This window comes from Nicotiana sylvestris, chromosome 7, assembly GCF_000393655.2.
Source record: "Nicotiana sylvestris chromosome 7, ASM39365v2, whole genome shotgun sequence".
Taxonomy (NCBI): Eukaryota; Viridiplantae; Streptophyta; class Magnoliopsida; order Solanales; family Solanaceae; genus Nicotiana; species Nicotiana sylvestris.
This window is the reverse complement of record NC_091063.1, coordinates 41,347,109-41,368,071: the sequence shown is the minus strand read 5'-3', so window position 1 is coordinate 41,368,071 and position 20,963 is coordinate 41,347,109.

Here is a 20,963-nt window from a genome sequence, read left to right as displayed (position 1 = left end):
TCAGCCCCTCGGGCTCACTCTCAGTACAGTATCAGCCCCTCGGGCTACCTTACAATCATTCAGCATAATGGTCATCCATTGTTACCTGACCAAATTGCATCATACAGTGTCATTGTTACCGCTGTTTCAAATCACATGGGTACTCGCGCTCACTGTGGGTGTGCAGACTCCGGAGGGGCCCCTTACGGCCCAAGCGCTATATCAAGCCACCTCGTGGCATCATCACTCAGCATATCCTCACATCACTCAAGCCACCGCATGGCATAAATAGTATCTCAGGCCCTCGGCCTCATATCACTCAGCATATCCTCACATATGGCCCTCGGCCTCACTCAGTCCAGAAATCATCATAAGCCCATTGGACATTAGTAAAACAGTAGTTCTCAGTCCAAAACACGATGTAAAAATATCATTTAAGTTTCAAATCTGTATAAAAGTGGCTGAGTTTGTAAAACAGTAGATATCAACAGGACTGAGTTTAAATATAAGTCAAAACAGTGAGGAAATAGTGATAAAAATCCCCGAAGGGTCCAAATAGTTGGCACGAAGCCCAAATATGGCAATCAGCCCAAATCATGATGATAACAAATGAATTTCAGTCAGATATTCAGTAAAGTCATCAATTGGGATGGACCAAGTCACAATCCCCAATAGTGAAAGACCCCACGGTCATCACCCAGCGCGTATCTTGCCTCAATATAGCACTACGATGTGCAATCCAGGGTTTCAAACCCTCAGGACATCATTTACAACCATTACTCACCTCGAATTGGCTAATTCTCTAGCTCGAAACGCCTTTGCCCCTCGAATTGGCCTCCACGCGCGTCGAATCTATCCAAAATCAGAACGAATACGTCACAATATTCTAAGGGAACAAAACCCAACCGAAAACATTTGAAAAATATCAAAAATCTCGAAATTAGCTAAACCCGAGCACCGGGCCCATGTCTCGGAATCGGGTAAAATTTACATTTTCAGAATCCTCATACCCTCACGAGTCCAACCATACCAAAATTATCCAATTCTGATACCATTTGGTCATTCAAATCATCATTTTATATTTTTGAAAGGTTTCACAATTTTCTTCCCAAATTCCATCTCAAATCACGAATTAAATGATGAATTCAGTGATAGATTCATGTATTCTAGCCAAATATGAGTTAAAATCACTTACCCCGATGAATTTCTTGAAAAACCTTTAAAAATCGCCAAAATCCGAGCTCTCTAGGTCAAAATATTAAATAAAACCCAAAACCTCGTATTTATAGTTACTCCTCAGGTATCAGCTACCGCGGGCCGCACCAAAACTCACGCGGTCCGCGCAAGCCAGTGCGGTCTGCGCAAAGGCAACGTGCGGCCGCACAGGCCTCCCTCTGCAGTGACAGGCTTTAGTATTTTGGCCATAACTTTTACAGATATCCAAATTGCGATATATTTACCTTTCTGGAAACTAGACACGAAGGGCTACAACTTTCGTTTTTGAATCACCTCAAAATTCCTTGTAGATTAAAAGATATGAGCTTCCGAAGTAGGACCAGCGGATCGTTCCCCCCGCGACCGCACACAATTTTGTGCGGTCCGCATGACACCTACCGCGGCCGCGGCCGCTTTTGTGCGGTCCGCATAGCACTCAACGCGGGCACACCTATTTTTCTGTGGACCGCATAGGTGAGTTCTGGGGCCTGCAACCCCTGTAGACCTGCTACAGCTATGATTTTTGCACTAAAACATCCCAGAACCTACCCGGAACTTCAAACCAATTGTACCAACACATCTCATGACATCGTTCAAACTTGCTCAAAACTTCGGAACGCTCACAACAACATCAAATCACCAATTTAACATAGGATTCAGGCCTAAGAGCTCCAAGAACTCTTAAATTATGCTTTCGATCAAAAGGTCTATCAAATCTCGTCCGAATGACCTGAAATTTTGCACACACATCCCAAATGACACAATGAAGCTACTACAACTCTCGGAATTCCATTTCGACCCCTATATCAAAATCTCGCCTATCAACCGGAATTTGCCAAAATATCAATTTCGCCAATTCAAGCCTAAATCTTCTCTACAACTCCAAAACCCATTCCGATCACGCTCCTAAGTCACAAATCATCTCCCGAATCTAACCGAACCATCGGAACTCACTTCCGAGCTTTCTAACACATAAGTCAACATCCGGTTGACTTTTCCAACTTAAGCCTTCTTAAAAGAGACTAAGTGTCTCATTTCATACCAAATCCTCTCCGAACTCGAACTAATAAACTCAATCACATAAAACACGGATAACGAAGCATAAAGAAGCTGAAATGGGGGAAATGGAGCGATAACTCATGAGACGATTGGCCGGGTCATCACATCCTCCCCAACTTAAACAAACGTTCGTCCTCGAACGAGTTAAGAAACATACCTGAAGCCTCAAACAGATGAGGATATTTGCTCCATATCTCCCGCTCGGTCTCCCAAGTAGCCTCCTCCACGGGCCGACCTGTCCACTACACCTTCACTGAAGCTATATCCTTTGACCTCAACTTTCGAACCTGGCGACCCAAAATAGCTATTGGCTCTACATCAAAGGTCAAATCATCATCCAACCGAACCGTGCTGAAGTCCAAAACATGAGACGGATCCCCAATATACTTCCGGAGCATAGAAATATGAAATATCGGATGCACACTCGACAGGCTAGGTGGCAAAGCAAGCTCATAAGCCACCTCCTCAATCCTCCGAAGCACCTCAAAAGGCCCAATGAACTGAGGACTCAACTTGCCTTTCTTCCCAAATCTCATAACACCCTTCATGGGTGAAACCTTCAGCAAGACCTTCTCACCGACCATGTAGGACACATCTCGAACCTTCTAGTCCGCATAACTCTTCTGACGTGACTGCGCTGTACGAAGCCTCTCCTGAATCATCTTTACCTTCTCTAAGGCATCCTAAACCAAATCTGTCCCCAATAGTCTAGCCTCGCAGGGCTCGAACCAACCAACCGAAGATCTACACTGCCTCCCGTACAAAGCCTCATATGGAGCTATCTGAATACTCGACTGGTAGTTGTTGTTGTAAGCAAACTCTGCAAGTGGTAGAAACTTATCCCATGAACCTCTAAAGTCAATAACACAAGCACGCAACATGTCCTCCAATATTTGAATAGTACGCTCGGACTGTCCGTTCGTCTGAGGATGAAACGCTGTGCTCAACTCTACCTGAGTACCCAACTCACTCTGCACGGCTCTCTAAAACTGCGAAGTAAACTGAGTACCTCTATCTGAGATGATGGAAACAGGAACGCCATGCAACCGAACAATCTCCCGGATATAAATCCCTACCAACCGCTCTGAAGAATAGGTAGTACACACAGGAATAAAGTGCGCAGACTTGGTCAGCCGATCCACAATCACCCAAATAGCATCGAACTTCTTCAAAGTCCGAGGAAGTCTAACCACAAAGTCCATAGTGATTCTCTCCCACTTCCACTCGGGAATAACCATCCGCTGAAACAAGCCACCCGGTCTCTGATGCTCATACTTCACATGCTGACGGTTGAGATACCGAGCTACAAATCCCACAATATCTTTCTTCATTCTTCTCCACCAATAGTGATGCCTCAAATCCTGATACATCTTCGCGGCACCCAGATGAATGGAATACCGCGAGCTATGGGCCTTCTCCAGAATCAGCTCTCTAAGCCCATCCACATTGGGAACACAAATCCGGCCCTACATCCTCAACACACCATCATCACTGACGGTCACATCTCTGGCATCATCATGCTGGAATTTGTCCCTAAGGACAAGCAAATAAGGATCATCATACTGGCGCTCTCTGATGCGATCATATAAAGAAGACCGAGTAACCACACAAGCCAACACCCAACTGGGCTCCGAAATATCCAACCTCACGAACCGATTGGCCAAGTCCTGAACATCAACCGCAAGAGGTCTCTCCCCAACTGGAATATATGCTAAACTCCCCATACTCTCTGCCTTTCGGCTCAAAGCAACGGCCACCACATTGGCCTTTCCCAGATGGTACAATATAGTGATATCATAATCCTTAAGCAACTCCAACCATCTCCGCTGCCTCAAATTAAGATCCTTTTGCTTGAACAATTGCTGAAGACTGCGATGATCAGTGAACACCTCACAAGATACGTCATACAAGTAATGCCTCCAAATCTTCAATGCGTGAACTATGGCAGCCAACTCCAAATCATGAACGGGGTAGTTCTTCTCATGGGGCTTTAACTGCCGAGAAGCATAAACAATAACTCTACCCTCCTGCATCAACACACAACCAATCCCAACTCTTGAAGCATCACAATACACAGTATATGAACTTGAAGCTGATGGCAAAACCAACACTGGGGCTGTGGTCAAGGCTGTCTTGAGCTTCTGAAAGCTCTCCTCACACTCGTCCGACCATACGAATAGAGCACCCTTCTGAGTCAACTTGGTCAAGGGCGATGCAATGGATAAAAATCCCTGAACAAACAGGCGATAATATCCTGCTAACCCAAGAAAGCTACGAATCTCTGTGGCTGAGGACGGTCTGGGCCAACTCTGAACCGCCTCTATCTTCTTCGGATCAACCTGTATACCCTCGCTGGACACCACGTGCCCCAAGAAAGCCACTGAACTAAGCCAAAACTCACACTTGGAGAATTTTGCATAAAGCTTCTCCTCCCTCAGTCTCAGCAACACAACTCTCAAATGCTCCGCGTGCTCCTCCTGACTACGCGAGTACACCAGAATATCATCAATGAATACAATAACGAATGAATCCAGATAAGGCCGAAATACACTGTTCATCAAATGCATGAATGCTGCTAGGGAATTGGTTAGCCCGAAGGACATAACAAGAAACTCATAATGACCATATCTGGTCATGAAAGTAGTCTTAAGAATATCTGAATCCCTGATCTTCAATTGGTGATAATCCGAACGGAGATCAATCTTGGAGAACATCCTCGCTCCCTGAAGCTGATCAAATAAATCATCAATGCGAGGCAAAGGATACTTGTTCTTGATTGTTACTTTGTTCAATTGCCTATAATCAATGCACATTCTCATCGTGCCATCCTTCTTCTTCACAAACAAAACCGGTGCACCCCAAGGGGACACACTAGGCCGAATGAACCCCTTATCTAGGAGTTCCTGAAGCTTTTCTTTCAATTCCTTCAACTCTGTTGGTGCCATATGATATGGCGGAATAGAAATGGGCTGAGTGCCCCGCACCAGGTCAATACCAAAATCAATATCCCTGTCCGGTGGCATGCACGGCAGGTTTGTAGGAAAAATATTGGGAAAATCCCTCACAACTGGGACAGAATCAATACTCGGAGTCTCAGCTCCAACATCCCTTACAAATGCTAGATATGAAAGGCAACCCTTCCCAACCATACGCTGGGCCTTTAAGAAAGAGATCACTCTACTAGGGATATAATCAGTCACACCACGCCACTCGATCCGCGGTACACCTGGCATAGCCAAAGTGACTGTCTTAACATGACAGTCTAGAATAGCACGACACGGAGATAGCCAATCCATGCCTAAAATGACATCAAAATCCACCATGCTCAATAGCAATAGATCCACTCGGGTCTCCAAACCCCCAATAGTCACCACACATGACCGGTACACACGATCTACAACAACAGTATCGCCCACTGGGGTAGATACATGAACAGGTAAAGCAAGAAACTCACGGGGCGTACCCAAATAATGAGCAAAGTATGATGACACATAAGAAAAGGTGGAACCGGGATCAAATAATACAGAGGCATCTCTGTGGCAGACTGAAACAATACATGTAATGACATCATCTGAAGGAATAGCATCTGGCCTGCCAGGAAGTGCATAGAAACGGGCCTGACTGCCCCCTGATCAACCTCCCCCTCTGGGGCGACCCCTAGCTGCATGACCTCCACCCCTAGCTGGCTGGGCGGGTGGTGAGGTAACTGGAGTAGTAGTTGAGGGCTGACCCCTCTGCTGAGATGAACTAGCCATACAACGAGGGCACTGCCTCAACACATGTCCAAACTCTCCACACTCATAACAATTCCCAGGAGCTAGAGAAGGGGACTGAAGGGAACCCCTCATACCGGAGTGTCCAGCAGATGCACTCTGCATAGAAGAACCCTGAGCTGACGGGGCACGAGATGAACTCTAGGCTGGAAGGGCATTGAGTGATGACTGGCCCCGCTGAGATCCATGATGACCATGACCCAAAGATGCCCCACGATACTCTGAGCGGGCTGACTGAGCATGCCTGAAAGGACGGCCTCTACCATGCTGAAATTGGCCCCTCGAAGAAGCACCACTATAACTGCCAGATCCTCGAGGCTTCTTGGCCTCCCTCTCCTCTCGATCCTGACGGCGAACCGTCTCAATCTCGCGAGCGATATCGACCACCTCCTCAAACGTAGCACCCAACACCCCCTCTCTGGTCATAAGAATACGGAGGTGATAGTTAAGGCCATCAACAGATCTCCTGATCCTCTCACGATCTGTCGGAACCATCCAAATGGCATGATGAGCCAACTCAGAAAACCTCGACTCATACTGTGACACAGTCATATCTCCCTGTCGCAACCACTCAAACTGTCTATGCAGCTCCTCTCTGCGGGACTGCGACAAATACTTCTCCAAAAAGAGAGTGGAGAACTGCTGCCAAGTAAGGGGCACTACTCTAACCGGCCTACGCCTCTCATACGCCACCCACCATATGAAGGCAGCCCCAGTAAAATGAAAGGTGGTAAATGCCACACCACTAGTCTCAAGAATCCCTGCTGTACGGAGCATCCGCTAACACTTATCAAGAAAACCCTGGGCATCCTCGCCCTCAGCACCACTAAATGATGGAGGCTGGAGTCTACCAAACCTCTCAAGACGACGTTGCTCATCATCCGGCATAACTGGCACAATAAACTCCTGAGCTGGTGCAACCGGCTAAGTTGGAGGTGCCCCCGGTGTCTGTAGTCCATGCACTACTTGCTCAAGTGTGCGAGCAGCGGGGGTCTGATTGCCTCCCCCGGCATGTGAAGTAGTTGATGCTGTAGTGGCTGAAACTGCTTGAGCCAGGCCAGTGCAAACTGATAAAATCTGTGCCAAGGCCTCCTGAAAACCCGGAACCACGATAGGCACAACTGGTACCTGAACTGGTGCTACTGGAGCATCCATAGCGGGAGCCTGATCCAGAGCCGGGGCAGCCGGTGCATCAACAGGTACTGCCCTCGCTGCTCTGCCTCTGCCACGTCCACGACCGCGTCCACGGCCTCTGGTGGCCTCAGTGGGTGGCACTGGTGGTCGTCCACCTCGTCCGGTAGCTCGCGTCCTCACCATCTGTGAGAGAATGGAATATCAGAAGTTTAGTACTCGGACCAACAAGTTCGCACAATAAGAGTTTCAAGAATATGAAGTTTTTCCTAAAGGTTCTGCAGCCTCTCGAGGATAAATACAGACGTCTCCGTACCGATCCGCGAAACTCTACTAAACCTGCTCATGACTCGTGAGACCTAAGTAACCTAGGCTCTGATACCAACTTGTCACGACCCAATCCCCGAACCCGGTCGTGATGGCGCCTCTCAAGGAGACAAGGCCAGCCATACCAAAACGGAACACCTCTTTTAAATAGTTAATCATCATAAACAATAGTAACATATAATATAATATTCATAAATTGCGGAATTTAACGATAATAACATCAGGAACCATCCCGACACAGCCCAAACCGGGGTGTCATAAGTCATGAGCTACTACAGAATCTGCTATAGGTCTACAAAGTACGGAATCCGATACAACAGTCTGAAGAAAACATAAATGATAGAGGATAAGAGAGACAAGGGGCTGCGGACGTCAACAGCTACCTCGTAACTCCAAATCACTGCCTAGCCTGGAAGGAATCAGCGCTCAGGTGCGGACTCTTCTATACCTGAATCTGCACACACGGTGCAGGGAGTAATGTGAGTACTCCGACTCAGTGAGTAATAATTACAAATAATGGCTGAAAGTATGAAAACACGTAAAGGCACAAAGCAATTCCATATCAAGCAATAAAATCACTTAAAGCAGTAAATCAGTGAAGAAATCAAATGATATTCCTTTTTAAAACAAGTAAAATAGGTAATTTAACAGGTAATTAACAAGTAGAAATCCACCCCTCGGGCACAGTATTAATCGCTCAGCATAGTATCAGCCCCTCGGACTCACTCTCAGTACAGTATCAGCCCCTCGGGCTACCTCACAATCACTCAACATAATGGTCAGCCATTGTTACTGTAACAACCCGAACCGTCGTTTCCTGTATTTTCGTCCCGTATTCCCCGTTAAATGCTTATTCATGTTTCAATATGTGTACTTGGTGAATTTGGGTCAATTCGGATCGAGTTTGGTATGAAATGGGACAATTAGTCTCTTTAAGGAAGAATTAGTTTGGAAAAGTCAACCGAACGTTGACTTGTGAGTTAGAGGGCTAGGAATTGAATTCCGATGATTCGGTTAGTTTCGGGGGATGATTTAAGGCCTAGGAGCGCAATCGGAATTAATATTGGAGGTACGGTGAAGAAATTAGCTCATTTTGGCGAAGTTAGTATTTTGGCGATTTCCTGTTGATAGGTGAAATTTTGATCCGACGGTCGGAATGGAATTCTGAGAATTTTTGTAGCTTCGTTATGTTATTTTGAACTTGTGTGCAAAATTTGAAGTCAATCGGACGTGATTTGATAGGTTTCGGCATCGGAAATAGAAGTTGGAAATTCTAAAGTTCATAAAACTTGGATGGGAGGTTGATTCATGATTTTAGCGTTGTTTGATGTGATTTGAGGCCTCGAGCAAGTCCGTAATGTATTTTTTGACTGGTTGGTATTATTGGTCGGGGTCCTGGGGGCCTCGGGTGTGTTTCGGATGCCCAACGGGTCATTTTTGGAAGATTTTTGTCGTTTTGAGCATAATTTTAATGATCTCAAGGTTCATTTTTAGTTCTAGAGATCCAAATTTGATTTCGAGACTTCTAAAATTTAAATCATGAATTATAGGACTGATCTGGAATTATAGGACTGGCTGTGCTGCAAATTTCTTAAAAGCTGCTGTATTTTCTGCAGCAATGAACAGTACCCGCGGGTGAACAGTGAACAGTGACCTCACACGCATGAACAGTGCCCCGCGTGAATAGTACCGAAAATTTCTGGACAGATTTAATGTCCAGCTGTCCGAGTTTGGTCATTTTTTTTTGACTTCCAAGCTCGGATTTTGGGCAATTTTTAGGAAGAAATCTTGAGGAAAGTCACTTGTGATTATTTCTACTCCATAATATTGAATTATCATTGAATAATCCGACTAGATTACATGTTTTTGAGGAGTAAATTGAAGATTTAGGCTTAGGGATTTCAAAATAAGATTTGAAGATTTGAGGGGTCATTTGAACTCCGATTTTGGTAAATCTTATATGTACGGACTCGTGGAGAGACAAGGAATACAGTGATGTGACTTTCGTAATTTTTTGAAAAGTGGGCCCGGGGCTCGGGTTTTGCGAATTTCGTGAATTTCGATATTTTTCGAGTCTTTTCGATTGGGTTATATTCCCTCAGCCTATTGTAATGTATTCATTGTGGTTTTGACCAGATTCGACGCGCGAAGAGTTAAATTCGAGAGGCAAGGGCATAGCGGAGTAGACATTGGACTGTCTTGAGGTGTGTAATGATTTTAAATGATGCACTGAGGGTTTGAAACCCCGGATTGCACAACATACTGCTATGTTGAGATGAGACACGCGTTGTTTGACGAGCGCGGGGTCATTTACTATTGGAGATTGTGACTTGGTCCATCCCAGTTGATATTTTTACCGCGTAATTGATAAAGATTTATTGTTTTTCACTATGATTGGGCTTATTGCCATATTTAGGCTTCGTGCCAATTATCTGAAATCTTTTGTGAATTTACATCACTATTTTCCTCACGAATTGAAATATTATTTGAACTCAGTCCAATTGAATTATATTATTTTGTGAACTCAGCTACATTTATACTCAACTCGAGATTTAATGATATTTATAATGCTGTTGAGCTGAGCACTATTGTTTTACTGATGCCCAAGAGGCTTATGATTATTTTCTGGACTGATTGAGGCCGAGGGCCATACGTGAGGATATGTTGAGTGATGTGAGGAGGCTTTCAGGCCTCGAGTGTTATATGAGGAGGCTTTCAGGCCTCGTGTGTGATGTGTGAAGGCTTTCAGGCCTATTGATATTGCGCTTGGGCTGTAGGAGCCCCTCCGGAGTCTGTACACACCCCCAGTGAGCGCAGGGTACCCAGGTGAGTTGGGAGTGGGCCCGAGAGGCCGTTGCTTGTGTGTGGTGAGTTGGGAGTGAGCCCGAGGGGCTGATGTTGTGTGCTGGTGAGTTGGGAGTGAGCCCGAGGGGCTGATACTATACTGAGATTTACATATTGAGCCCGAGGGGCAAGCTTTTGATTTATCCTTACTGTGGAAATTATTTGTCTTTACTGTTTTAAAAGAAGAATTATCTGATACTCACTATTTTACTGTATAACTGATTTTACTGCTTGGGATAGCGCTATATTGTGCCGTTATGAGATTTCATATTTTCAGTCGTTATTTATTTTTATTACTCACTGGGTCGGAGTACTCACATTACTCCCTGCACCATGTGTGCAGATATAGGCAGAGCTGAGTTCGCTCCTGAGCGCTGATTCTTTCCAGACCAGGCGGTTACTAGGAGTAACGAGGTAGCTATTGACATCCGCAGCCCTGTTTTCTCCCTTATCTTTGTTATTTATGATAATTCCAGACTTTGTAAAATATTAGTAAACTCTGTAGTAGCTCATGACTTGTGACACCCCGATTTCGGGCTGAGTTGGGAGGGTTTTCCTTGTTCTATCACGTTTATTTCGCATTTAAGATTATATTGCCCATGATTTAGACTTATTCCTGCTAAGTAATTATAAAGAGATGTACTGTTTTGTTGATTGGCTGGCCTTGTCCTCACGAGAGGCGTCATCACGACCGGGTTGGGATTTTGGGTCGTGACAAGTTGGTATCAGAGCCTAGGTTACTAGGTCTCGCGAGTCATGAGCTAGTTTAGTAGAGTCTCGCGGATCGGTACGGAGACGTTTGTATTTATCCTCGAGAGGCTGCATTACCTTTAAGAAAATTTCATATTCTTGAATTCTTATCGTGCGTCCTTGATTCAGTTGGAAAAAAAAAAGTAACTCTTACAATTGCATCCACGTGTTCGTATGCGCGAACGAGCGCTCAGTATTAGATGTGCCTTGATGGCTTTTAATTCCCCAGACGAAGGGCGAGACGTAATCGCTATGAGTTTGATGTTAGGGCAGTCTGGAGGACTTGAGGCTAGATCCTTGCCTATGGCTTGAGCACCGAAGTGCTGATTGTGCGAGCAAGAGTTTTGAAATTATATGTCCAGTATTGTCCCTATTAGTGGGAATGATGGTTGGATAGCCATGTGAGGAGTATGTTAGTACTGCGAGATATATCTATATGACTTGGAGGTGACGAGGAAGGGCGTCAGGATAATAGATGAACTATTAAGTGTTTGATTTTCATTGTGATCTGATGTGTAGCCCCGAGTTATGGACGCGTGAAGAATCTTTTCATGTCTCCTGTTTGGAGTGAAGTAAATTTCATGTTATGGTATGAGTTTAGACTCAGGAAGACTAAGTCATTGTGTAATGTGAATGACGGTGGAAGGTATACAAAAATATTAATTAGAAGTGAAACATGTGGGTTATCTCTTGCGGAGTGTTCTAAGGTGGTGCGATTCTTATACTGTCTATTAGAAGATCTCATTTACAAGTAAAGAATATGCATTGAAATCTAAATTTGGTCGCCTAGAGAGTGGGCTTAACTGTTATGTGAGTGAATGCAAGAATTGCAGAAGAGTTAAAATTCTAGATGATTTGTGTTTCCACAAGCTTATGAAGGAGTGAGTTCAATCTCACTATGGTATTACAATAATAATAGAGTATGTGCGTTATGATTTATTGAGTGCGTTTTGATCTATGTATTTGAGCCAAGTTGGGGAGTTTGCTATTAAATAAGTTGATTGCACGATTTTGTGCTATATTGGTTCCAGTTTGAGGCGTGTTGGTGAGTCGGTTATTGCTTATGGGAATTAAGGTCGATCAGGCGGTGGACGGGCCTGTTTTTTTTATGTTATTGCTTCAAATGCTGTCATTACAAGAATTGTCCAGTCTGCCACAGAGATGCCTCTGTATTATTCGATCCTGGTTCCGCTTATTCTTATGTGTCCTCATATTTTGCTGATTATTTGGGTACGCCCCGAGAGTTTCCTTCTTTACCTGTTCATGTATCTACCCCGGTGGGCGATATTGTTATTGTGGACCGTGTGTACCGGTCATGTGTTGTGATTATTGAGGGTTTGGAGACCCGAGTTGATTTATTGTTATTGAGCATGGTGGACTTTGATGTTATATTGGGCATGGATTGGTTATTTCTGTGTCATGTTATTCTAGACTGTCATGCTAAGACAGTTACTTTGGCTATGCCGGGTGTACCGCGGATCGAGTGGCGTGGCATGACTGATTATGTCTCTAGCAGAGTAATTTCTTTCTTGAAAGCCCAGCATATGGTTGGGAAGGGTTATCTATCATATCTGGCTTTTGTGCGGGATGTTGGAGCTGAGACTCCTAGTATTGATTCTGTCCCAGTTGTGAGGGACTTTCCTGATGTATTTCCTGCAGACCTGCCGGGCATACCGCCGGACAGGGATATTGATTTTGGCATTGACTTAGTGCCGGGCACTCAGCCCATTTCTATTCCGCCATATCGTATGGCACCAGCAGAGCTGAAAGAATTGAAGGAGCAGCTTCAGGAACTCCTAGATAAGGGGTTCATTCGGCCTAGCGTGTCCCCGTGGGGTGCACCTGTTTTATTTGTGAAGAAGAAAGATGGCACAATGAGAATGTGCATTGATTATAGGCAGTTGAATAAGGTAACAGTGAAGAACAAGTATCCTTTGCCTCGCATTGATGACTTATTTGATCAGCTTCAGGGAGCGAGGGTATTTTCTAAGATTGATCTCCGTTCGGGCTATCACCAGTTGAAAATCAGGGAGTCGGATATTCCCAAGACTGCCTTCAGGACTAGATATGGTCACTATGAATTTTTGGTTATGTCTTTCGGGCTGACCAATGCCCCAGCAGCGTTCATGCATTTGATGAACAGTGTATTTCAGCCTTATCTGGATGCATTTGTTATTGTATTCATTGATGATATCCTGGTGTACTCGCGTAGCCAGGAGGAGCATGCCCAGCATTTGCGTGTAGTGTTGCAGAGATTGAGAGAGGAGAAGCTTTATGCAAAATTCTCCAAATGTGAATTTTGGCTAAGTTCTGTGGCATTTTTGGGACACATAGTGTCCAGCAAGGGTATACAGGTTGATCCAAGGAAGATAGAAGCAGTGCATAGTTGGTCTAGACCGTCATCAGTCACAGAGATTCGGAGTTTTCTTGGGCTAGCAGGCTATTATCGCCGATTTGGTCAAGGGTTTTCTTCTATTGCATCGCCTTTGACCAAGTTGACTCAGAAAGGTTCCCCATTTGTATGGTCCGGCGAGTGTGAGGAGAGCTTTCAGAAGCTCAAAGCACTTCTGACCACAGCTCCAGTGTTGGTGTTACCATCAGCTACAGGTTCATACACGGTATATTGTGATGCTTCCAGAGTTGGGATTGGTTGTGTGCTAATGCAGGAGGGTAGAGTTATTGCTTATGCTTCTCGTCAGTTGAAGCCCCATGAGAAGAACTACCCTGTTCATGATTTGGAGTTGGCTGCTATAGTTCATGCCTTAAAAATTTGGAGGCACTATTTATATGGCGTATCTTGTGAGGTATTCACTGATCATCGCAGTCTTCAGCATTTATTTAAACAAAAAGATCTTAATTTGAGGCAGCGGAGATGGCTTGAGTTACTTAAAGACTATGATATTACCATTTTATATCATCCAGGAAAGGCCAATGTAGTGGTCGATGCATTGAGCCGAAAGACAGTCAGTATGGGGAGTTTGGCTTACATCCCAGTTGGGGAGAGGCCTCTTGCAGTTGATGTTCAGACCTTGGCCAATCAGTTGGTGCGGTTAGATATTTCTGAGCCTAGTCGGGTATTGGCTAGTGTGGTTTCTCGATCTTCCTTATATGATCGCATCAGAGAGAACCAGTATGATGATCCGCATTTGCTTGTCCTTAAGGACAGAGTTCAGCATGATAATGCCAAAGATGTGACTATAGGTGATGATGGCGTATTGAGAATGCAAGGCCGTATTTGTGTGCCCGATGTTGATGGGCTTAGAGATTTGATTGTTGAGGAGGCCCACAGTTCGCGGTATTCCATCCATCCGGGTGCTGCGAAGATGTATCAGGACTTGAGACAGCATTACTGGTGGAGGAGAATGAGGAAAGACATTGTGTGATATGTGGCTCGGTGTCTCAAATGTCAGCAGGTGAAATATGAGCATCAGAGACCGGGTGGTTTGCTTCAGCAGATGATTATTCCTGAGTAGAAATGGGAGAGAGTTACTATGGATTTCGTGAGTGGCCTTCCTCGGACTTTGAAGAATTTTGATTCGATTTGGGTCGTTGTGGATAGGCTGACCAAGTCAATGCATTTCATTCCGGTGTGTACCACATATTCTGCGGAGCGGCTGGTTAGGATCTTTATTCAGGAGATTGTGCGGTTGCATGGTGTTCCAATTACTATTATTTCGGATAGAGGTACTCAGTTTTGGAGGACTTTTCAGCACGAGTTGGGCACTCAGGTGGAGTTGAGTTCAGCATTTCATCCTCAGACGGACGGACAGTCCGAGCGTACTATTCAGATATTGGAGGATATGTTGCGTGCCTGCGTGATTGATTTTGGAGGTTCTTGGGTTGAATTTTTACCACTTGCAGAGTTTGCCTACAACAACAGCTATCAGTCCAGTATTCAGATGGCACCGTATGAGGCCTTATATGGGAGGCGGTGTAGAACTCCAGTGGGTTGGTTTGAGCCCGGTGAGGCTAGGTTGTTGGGGACAGATTTGGTCCAGGATGCCTTAGAAAAGGTGAAGGTGATTCAGGAAAGACTTCGCACAGCTCAGTCGCGTCAGAAGAGTTATGCGGACCGGAAGGTCCGAGATATGTCATTTATGGAGGGCGAGAAGGTTTTGCTGAAGGTTTCGCCGATGAAGGGTGTTATGAGGTTCGGAAAGAAAGGGAAGTTGAGTCGGCGGTTTATTGGACCATTTGAGGTACTTAGGAGGATTGGAGAGGTGGCTTATGAGCTTGCTTTGCTGCCTAGATTGTCGGGTGTTCATCCGGTATTCCATGTGTCCATGCTCCGGAAGTACATTGGGGACCCGTCTCATATTTTAGATTTCAGTACAGTACAGTTAGATGAAAATTTGACTTATAATGTGGAGCCAGTGGCTATTTTGAGTCGACAGGTTCAAAAATTGAGATCAAAAGATATAGCATCAGTGAAAGTACAGTGGAGAGGTCGGCCCGTGGAGGAGGCTACTTGGGAGACCGAGCAGGAGATGCGGAGCAGGTACCCACACCTATTTGAAACTCCAGGTATGTTTCTTAACTCGCTCGAGGACGAGCGTTTGTTTTAGTTGGGGAGAATGTAACGACCCGAACCGTCGTTTCCTGTATTTTCATCCCGTATTCCCCGTTAAATGCTTATTCATGTTTCAATATGTGTACTTGGTGAATTTGAGTCAATTCGGATTGAGTTTGGTATGAAATGGGACAATTAGTCTCTTTAAGGAAGAATTAGTTTGGAAAAGTCAACCGGACGTTGACTTGTGAGTTAGAGAGCTCGAAATTGAATTCCGATGATTCAGTTAGTTTCGGGGGATGATTTAAGGCCTAGGAGCGCAATCGGAATTAATTTTGGAGGTCCGGTGAAGAAATTAGCTCATTTTGGCGAAGTTAGTATTTTGGCGATTTCCGGTTGATAGGTGAAATTTTGATCCGACGGTCGGAATGGAATTCCGAGAATTTCTGTAGCTTCGTTATGTCATTTTGGACTTGTGTGCAAAATTTGAAGTCAATCGGACGTGATTTGATAGGTTTCGGCATCGGAAATAGAAGTTGGAAATTCTAAAGTTCATAAAACTTGGATTGGAGGTTGATTCATGATTTTAGCGTTGTTTGATGTGATTTGAGGCCTCGAGCAAGTCCGTAATGTATTTTGGGACTGGTTGGTATTATTGGTTGGGGTCCCGGGGCCCTCAGGTGTGTTTCGGATGCCCAACGGGTCATTTTTGGAAGATTTTTGCCGTTTTGAGCATAAATGTAATGATCTAAAGGTTTATTTTTAGTTCTAGAGATCCAAATTTGATTTCGAGACTTCCAAAATTTAAATCATGAATTATAGGACTGATCTGGAAATTTTGGTTTAATTTCATCAAGTCGCGATTGAGTTTTTGACGTGAAATGTGAGTTAATTGTTTAACGAGCGAAATGGGTATTGAACTGGGAAAACGAGCTCCGAATTGAGTTTCGATTGAAGGGTTGCATTCGTATTATTATTTGTGACTCATAGGACAAGAATCGTCTAATTCCGAGTTCGTATGATGGAGTTAAAGCCATTTTAGTGAAAAATGGTTGTGCTGCAAATTTCTTAAAAGCTGCTGTATTTTCTGTAGCAGTGAATAGTACCCGCGCAGGTGAACAGTGAACAGTGACCTCACGCGCATGAACAGTGCCCCCGCGTGAATAGTACCGAAAATTTCTGGACAGATTTAATGTCCAGCTGTCCGAGTTTGGTCATTTTTTTTTTACTTCCAAGCTCGGATTTTGGGCGATTTTTAGCAAGAAATCTTGGGAAATCTTGAGGTAAGTCACTTGTGATTATTTCTACTCCATAATATTGAATTATCATCGAATAATCCGACTAGATTACATGTTTTTGAGGAGTAAATTGAAGATTTAGGCCTAGGGATTGAAAATAAGATTTGAAGATTTGAGGGGTCATTTGAACTCCGATTTTGGTAAATCTTATATGCACGGACTCGAGGCAAGACGAGGAATCCGGTGATGTGACTTTCGTAATTTTTTGAGAAGTGGGCCCGGGGCTCGGGTTTTGCGAATTTCGTGAATTTCGATATTTTTCGAGTCTTTTCGATTGGGTTATATTCCCTCAGCCTATTGTAATGTATTCATTGTGGTTTTGACCAGATTCGATGCGCGAAGAGGTAAATTCGATAGGCAAGGGCATAGCGGAGTAGACATTGGACCGTCTTGAGGTGAGTAATGATTTTAAATGATGCACTGAGGGTTTGAAACCCCGGATTGCACAACATACTGCTATGTTGAGATGAGACACGCGTTGTATGACGAGCGCGGGGTCATTTACTATTGGGGATTGTGACTTGGTCCATCCCAGTTGATATTTTTACCGCGTAATTGATAAAGATTTATTGTTTTTCACTATGATTGGGCTTATTGCCATATTTGGGCTTCGTGCCAATTATCTGAAATCTTTTGTGAATTTACATCACTATTTTCCTCACGAATTGAAATATTATTTGAACTCAGTCCAATTGAATTATATTATTTTGTGAACTCAGCTACATTTATACTCAACTCGAGATTTAATGATATTTATAATGCTGTTGAGCTGAGCACTATTGTTTTACTGATGCCCAAGAGGCTTATGATTATTTTCTGGACTGATTGAGGCCGAGGGCCATACGTGAGGATATGTTGAGTGATGTGAGGAGGCTTTCAGGCCTCGAGTGTTATATGAGGAGGCTTTCAGGCCTCGTGTGTGATGTGTGAAGGCTTTCAGGCCTATTGATATTGCGCTTGGGCTGTAGGAGCCCCTCCGGAGTCTGTACACACCCCCAGTGAGCGCAGGGTACCCAGGTGAGTTGGGAGTGGGCCCGAGAGGCCGTTGCTTGTGTGTGGTGAGTTGGGAGTGAGCCCGAGGGGCTGATGTTGTGTGCTGGTGAGTTGGGAGTGAGCCCGAGGGGCTGATACTATACTGAGATTTACATATTGAGCCCGAGGGGCAAGCTTTTGATTTATCCTTACTGTGGAAATTATTTGTCTTTACTGTTTTAAAAGAAGAATTATCTGATACTCACTATTTTACTGTATAACTGATTTTACTGCTTGGGATAGCGCTATATTGTGCCGTTATGAGATTTCATATTTTCAGTCGTTATTTATTTTTATTACTCACTGGGTCGGAGTACTCACATTACTCCCTGCACCATGTGTGCAGATACAGGCAGCTCCCTTATCTTTGTTATTTATGATAATTCCAGACTTTGTAAAATATTAGTAAACTCTGTAGTAGCTCATGACTTGTGACACCTCGATTTCGGGCTGAGTTGGGAGGGTTTTCCTTGTTCTATCACGTTTATTTCGCATTTAAGATTATATTGCCCATGATTTAGACTTATTCCTGCTAAGTAATTATAAAGAGATGTACTGTTTTGTTGATTGGTTGGCCTTGTCCTCACGAGAAGCGTCATCACGACCGGGTTGGGATTTTGGGTCGTGACAGTTACCTGACCAAATTGCATCATACAGTGTCATTGTTACCATTGTTTCAAATCACATGGGTACCCGCGCTCACTGTGGGTGTGCAGACTCCGGAGGGCCCCTTACGGCCCAAGCGCTATATCAAGCCACCTCGTGGCATCATCACTCAGCATATCCTCACATCACTCAAGCCACCACATGGCATAAATAGTATCTCAGGCCCTCGGCCTCATATCACTCAGTCCAGAAATCATCATAAGCCCCTTGGGCATTAGTAAAACAGTAGTTCTCAGCCCAAAACATGATGTAGAAATATCATTTAAGTTTCAAATCTGTAAAAAAGTGGTTGAGTTTGTAAAACAGTAAATATCAACAGGACTGAGTTTAAATATAAGTCAAAACAGTGAGGAAATAGTGATAAAAATCCCCGAAGGGTCCAAATAGTTGGCACGAAGCCCAAATATGGCAATCAGCCCAAATCATGATGATAACAAATGAATTTCAGTCACATATTAAGTAAAGTCATCAATCGGGATGGACCAAGTCACAATCTCTAGTAGTGAAAGACCCCAAGCTCATCACCCAGCGCGTATCTTGCCTCAATATAGCACTACGATGTGCAATCCAGGGTTTCAAACCCTCAGGACATCATTTACAACCATTACTCACCTCGAACTGGCTAATTCTCTAGCTCGCGACGCCTTTGCCCCTCGAATTGGCTTCCACGCGCGTCGAATCTATCCAAAATCAGAACGAATACGTCACAATATGCTAAGGGAACAAAGTCCAAGCGAAAACATTTGAAAAATATCAAAAATCTAGAAATTAGCAAAACTCGAGCCCCGGGCCCACGTCTCGGAATCGGGTAAAATTTACATTTTCAGAATCCTCATACCCTCACGAGTCCAACCATACCAAAATTATCCAATTCCGATACCATTTGGTCCTTCAAATCATCATTTTACATTTTTGAAAGGTTTCACAATTTTCTTCCCAAATTCCATCTCAAATCACGAATTAAATGATGAATTCAGTGATAGATTCATGTATTCTAGCCAAATCTGAGTTAAAATCACTTACCCCGATGAATTTCTTGAAAAACCTTCGAAAAATCGCCAAAATCCGAGCTCTCTAGGTCAAAATATTAAATAAAACCCAAAACCTCGTATTTATAGGTACTCCTCAGTTATCAGCTACCACGGGCCGCACCAAAACTCACGCGGTCCGCGCAAGCCAGTGCAGTCCGCGCAAAGGCAACGTGCGGCCGCACAGGCCTCCCTCTGCAGTGACAGACTTTAGTATTTTGGCCATTACTTTTGTTACAGATGTCCAAATTGCGATATCTTTACCTTTATGGAAACTAGACACGACGGGCTACAACTTTCGTTTTTGAATCACCTCAAAATTCCTTGTAGATTAAAATATATGAGCTTCCGAAGTAGGACCAGCGGATCGTTCCCCCCGCGGCCGCACACCATTTTGTGCGGTCCGCATGACACCTACCGCGGCCTCGGCCGCTTTTGTGCGGTCCGCACAGCACTCAACGCGGGCACACCTATTTTTGTGCGGACCGCATGGGTGAGTTCTGGGGCCTGCATCCCCTGTAGACCTGCTACAGCTATGATTTTTGCACTAAAACATCCCGGAACCTACCCGGAACTCCCAGAACTTCAAACCAATTGTACCAACACATCTCATGACATCGTTCAAACTTGCTCAAAACTTCGGAACGCTCACAACAACATCAAATCACCAATTTAACATAGGATTCAGGCCTAAGAGCTCCAAGAACTCTTAAATTATGCTTTCGATCAAAAGGTCTATCAAATCTCGTCCGAATGACCTGAAATTTTGCACACACATCCCAAATGACACAATGAAGCTACTGCAACTCTCGGAATTCCATTCCGACCCCTATATCAAAATCTCGCCTATCAACCGGAATTTGCCAAAATATCAATTTCGCCAATTCAAGCCTAAATCTTCTCTACAACTCCAAAACTCATTCCGATCGCGCTCCTAAGTCATAAATCACCTCCCGAAGCTAACCGAACCATCAGAACTCACTTCCGAGCCTTCTAACACATAAGTCAACATCCGATTGACTTTTCCAACTTAAGCCTTCTTAAAAGAGACAAAGTGTCTCATTTCTTACCAATTCCTCTCCGAACTCGAACTAATAAACTCGATCACATAAACACGGATAACGAAGTGTAAAGAAGCTGAAATGGGGGAAATGGAGTGGTAACTCATGAGACGACTGGCCGGGTCGTCACAGTGGCGTTATATATTGTTAAAACATGATATCCCGTATTTATTACTGGCCTTGAAACGTGGTATCTAGAACAATTTATTGGAATAAAATAATATAATATTTTGTTTCCCGTATATTATACTAGTGGTATATCTTGTCAAACCATAATACTCAGTATTTAA